At 32.2% G+C, this 4,931-nt stretch overlaps 1 long non-coding RNA gene across 1 annotated transcript; it reads left to right on the forward strand.

Moving 5' to 3' along the window:
- The first annotated feature begins 1,488 nt into the window (after positions 1–1,488).
- Positions 1,489–2,803, forward strand: LOC136813577 (uncharacterized). The gene is made up of 4 exons (XR_010847501.1): positions 1,489–1,674; positions 1,898–2,059; positions 2,184–2,366; positions 2,703–2,803. It is a non-coding gene; the product is annotated as an uncharacterized lncRNA (long non-coding RNA).
- The last annotated feature ends 2,128 nt before the right edge of the window (positions 2,804–4,931 follow it).

The following is a 4,931-nucleotide window of genomic DNA, read 5'->3' on the forward strand; positions in this document are numbered from 1 at the left end:
AGCTGACTCGCTAAAATAAATCCAGTAAGTTTTTTCTTTCATTTTTTATCATTTTGTCATCATTTTCATATTTTTTTCAAAAACTAGTAATATGGGCGTAAATTTCCAAGTTTTTCTGTTCTTAGTCAAGAATTGTGTTACAAAGACATGTGACTATATTGATTTTTGTATTAAAACACATTATTTTTTCCTCAAAATCATTGCCCTCGCTAAAATTAATCCACGTGAAATTTTTGTCAGACGAGTATTCGCATCCACGCGAAATTTTTTGAAATCGTGATTCGCTAAAATAAATCCAAAAAAAATCAAGATTTTCCTGAATCGCTAATATGCGCTAGAATTAATCTCGCTAAAATTTCTACGATTAAAGTATATTATATTGTATTCATATAATAAGTGTAATAATATATTCATTTTGTATGAAAATTGTACAAAGGTTGGGAAATTATTTTTTTCTAATTCAATTTCAGATATCTAAGCACTGGGCAATTGATACAAAAGTGTGAAATGATCCAGAAAGAAAAAGCAAATATTTTAAGGAACTACAACCAGATGAAAAATTATGTCCGAAAAAATATTTTTGAAGATGGAGTAAATCTAGACGATACAACTCAGAATATTTGTAAATCTGTGATTGATAAAAACGAAAACCCATTTGATGAAGATACCCCTCAACATTTGTTATGGACTGAACAAAAGAAATTTGCTAAATCAGATCCAAGGGGAATGCGTTGGCACCCACTCATCATCAGATGGAGTTTGAGTATATACCTGAAATCTCCAGGTACTTACAAACACATTCAAGCTGGGCCTTTTATGTATTTACCTTCGAAAAATACTTTACTGAAGTATATTAACTTCACAACACCAGGATGTGGCTTTAACCCCGACATTATTAAGCGGCTAATTAGCAAATTGAAGATGGACACTATACAAGACGAGGCAAAGAAAAATGTTGGCTTGGTGTTCGATGAAATGAAAATTAAAGTAAGCAGGATATGGTTGAAAATGTACCAATTCTGAATGTTTCAGAAAAAGTTTTCTTTCAAATTTCAAGGGTATGACAAGTAACTTATAGTAATGGAAGAGTTTTTGAGGAGATTGTCAAATATCATCAACATTTATTTAAATTTATAATATGTATTGACTTTTCCTAATTTTTTATAGAGTGGATTGGTTTTTGATAAATTTACAGGAAGATTAGTTGGGTTTACTGAAATGGGAGACATAAATGACGAGCTTGAACGTTTTGAACGGTTTTGTTCAGATGATACAGACAAGAAAAAGTCTGTTGCTAAGTATGTCATGGTTTTTATGGTACGTGGATTGTGTTCAGATCTAGAATATGTATTTGGTCATTTTGCCAGTGAAGGATTCACATCAGACCAGATCTTCCATTGTGCTCACGAAGCCATTGGCATACTTGAAAGTATTGGCTTGAAAGTGCGCTCTGTCACAGCTGACGGTGCAAGTCCCAACAGAAAGTACTTTGAGCTTCATAAACTTCCAGATAAAAGTAATTTGTTCCATGGTAATGTTTACTGGGCTTGGAATCCTTGGGCCTATTCAATGAAGAGAAAGATCTTCTTTATATGCGACGTGCCTCACCTCATCAAAACAACACGGAACAATTTGGAAAACTCGTTTGCAAACAGAAAGAGCAGAACTCTTCTTGTAAAAGCCTTTTTTTGGTTAATTAAATTCCTTACGTATTTCTTTAAATCTGTTTCTTATGAAAATCCATGTCAGCTGACTATCTGCCATCTTTAGCAACCATTTTCGTTAAAAATGCATGCTATTTTTGACATTTTTTAAATACAGTTTTCTTTTGGTGATGTACAGGAGTTAAAAAAATAAATTGACAATTTTAAAATATGATATTTTCTCTCATTTTCAGTATGATGGAAAGGAAATTGGATGGCATCAATTAATGAAGTTATACGATTGGGATCTTGGCCCTTCGAGATATTCATTTGGCATCAGATTTGGACATAAGCTGAGACACTAACATATGAAGTTGGATCCAAGGAGTAGAATGCGTGTGAATCTTGCTGCACAAGTATGTATAACCAAGGAAGTTTATTGTCTATATACCTAAAAGTTCCCATGACTGTTTGAAAGAAGCAGGTTAATTCAACAATATGTTTTTTATAAAATTGAAATTTATTTTTCTTTTTGTACAGGTCTTAAGTGCTACTGTTGCTGACATGCTGGAGGAACAAAAAGAATCTGGTACCGAGTCCCTCTCGAAATTTATTCGCCTCATTGATACGTTTTTTGACTGTCTGAATGTCTGCAAGCTGATAAACAAATCTGGAAAAAAAGCAAAAGATGCCTATAGAGGTTCAAATGACTGGAGATTTGAGGTAAAGCTTTAACTAATGGATGCACGTTCTCCTTGTTTAAAATCAAAAAATTCTTTTGAGGGGAAGATTTCCCTGATGTGATATCTTTGTTTTTAGTTCTATCATATGGCATTTCAATTACCAAATACTCTTTTATAGAATATAATTTGAGAGCTTCACAAAAAAGACACAACCTTATGTAATCACTCAAACTGGAAAGTAATTGAATGATAGTTTAAATTTGTTTACCACAGCAAAAAGTGGGCATGGTTTCTTCAAGACATAAGCAACTGTTTTTTTTCTAGCTCTGCTAAAAAGCCTGCTAAATTACATATTTTTTTTGTTTTTTTTGTTTAGTGGTTGGAAAACACCTTTCTAAAATTTTTTGATCAATGGGACGAGCAAGTAAATTCAAAAGCTGACTTAAAAGCCGACGAAAAGGCAAAGCTCAAACTATCACCGCAAACATTGGCTGGTTTGCGCATAACAAGTAAGGAATGAAGTTTGTGTTAAAACCTAGTTTGCTTTTTTTTGCTCAAAAGCATTAGTCACTTATTCCATTTAGCCGGGAAAAAGGTTTGCTTACACTATATGTTGAATAAAAGTTGTTTTAAGGAAATTTTTTAGAGTCAACCTAGGGCTCTTGGTAGGGGGGGTTTGTACTTTTACGGTGTGACGGGATTGGCCCTTTTTTAGTACGGTATTATGGGATTTGACGAAAAAAGAGACGGGAAAACGGTATTTTAAAATCAGACGGTGACGGTATTTGGGTACTTTTTTGCCCTGTACAAGCCAGTGTGACGGTGTTATTATTTTTTCAATTTTCGGGATTCCGGGATTCAGCAAAAATTTTAACGGGAAAACGGTATTTCGAACCCCTACAAACCCCCCCTTGGTATGGTGCAATAAACATAGGAATATGAGAGATGGACAAAGCTTTATTTTTATCTGGCTAAATTTAAAGAGTGTTCAAACTTTGATTATAAATTGAAGATCAGGGTAACTTTTTTAGTTGATTAAAATGACTGAATTTTTTTAATATTCCTACAGCAATGTCATTTATCAAATTGGGAAAACTGTTGTTCGATGAGGAGAAGGCACAGTTTTTTCTCACTGAAAAGCTTTCGCAGGATCCTGTAGAAGAATATTTTTCCAAACAGAGAGCAAAGAGGGGACCTGACGAAAATCCAAGTCTTGATATGGTCAACAAAAATGTTTTAGGACTGAATGTTGCCGGTGATGATTTAATTAAGGTGTTAAATGGGAATGTACGCAACAAGGAACGAAAGAAAGTGAGCTTGGACGTCAACGACACAACAAGGCTACCAACTAGACCAAAAAAAATAAAATCTACAGTTGAAATATAAAAAAACTTTTTCGTTTATAATCTTATTTTCCAAATTTCCAAGCAAGGCAGCAAACATATTTTTTTATTTTTCAAAAGGGAATACCACCATATAGACTTTCATCCACGCATACACTTAATTCACATTGGGTAAAGGTCTGTAAACTACAGACAGTGGCTCCGCAAACACACACAACTCACTAAGATCTACAGTTTGTGACTAAAGAATCAAAATCACCTTAGAATGGACTTCCCGCCAGTCAATAATTAAATTATTGCATTTGTCTTTGAATTTAAAACTAAATTTTGTTATTTCATCACTTTTTTTATAAAATTCTTACATTTCTATAAAGAGGAATCTTTTATTTATATTAAAATATTTAACTATTTTTTTAAAACTCTTATTTTCTTAAAAGCAGGAAAATTTCATTTATATTAAGATATTTTTTATGCTGACTTTGAGCGCTTAGGAACCTTTTATATATATTTATGCTGTAAAACAAAATATGTACATAAAGAATATTGTTATGTTGTTAAAAATCCAGTCAACTGTGGCCCTGGAAAAGATACATTTAAAATATAAAATTACCTGTTTGTTTTTTTTTTTGCCAAATTTTAGTACACATTTTTTAAATACCTGGTTGCTAAGGGCTGGATCCTGAAAATGGGGTCAAACATTTTGACAATCTCTTGAAAAAAATTATTTTTAAATTCTAACCATTGGAAATAGTTCCGCTCACTCTGAAATGGATTTTAAAGGTATAATTGTGAGGGGCCTAGACAAACTTTCCAGAAATTAGCCTTAGCTCTGAAGTGAAAATAGAGTTGCTTATAAAGAAATGTGTATAATTCTTGAATTTGTCACTCAGATTAAATCATCACCACATCAATCTTTTTTATAGTTTCTTATTTTGGATATCTTTTTCGATCACTTGCCATAAAATATGACTTACAAGATGTAACTTTCTATTGCCATAGAGGTTTCATTTTAGCATTAGAAACTAACATTTTCAATTCTTTAGATAAGCCATTATATCAATTGATACACTTATTTTGTTACAAAACTTTATCCAATACTTAAATTGACAACTGAAAAATATGGTACAATCTGTTTTTATAAGCATACTTAAGCTGAAATTTACAAAAAATAAGCATAACCTTCAAGCTGAAATTGCTAAAATTTGATAAATGTTTCTTTCTTCCAGCAATATTTTTGTGTGAAATTCTCAAAATTTAATCTA

Source organism: Clytia hemisphaerica, unplaced genomic scaffold (genome assembly GCF_902728285.1).
Source record: "Clytia hemisphaerica strain Z4C2 unplaced genomic scaffold, Clytia hemisphaerica genome assembly, whole genome shotgun sequence".
NCBI classification, from domain to species: domain Eukaryota; kingdom Metazoa; phylum Cnidaria; class Hydrozoa; order Leptothecata; family Clytiidae; genus Clytia; species Clytia hemisphaerica.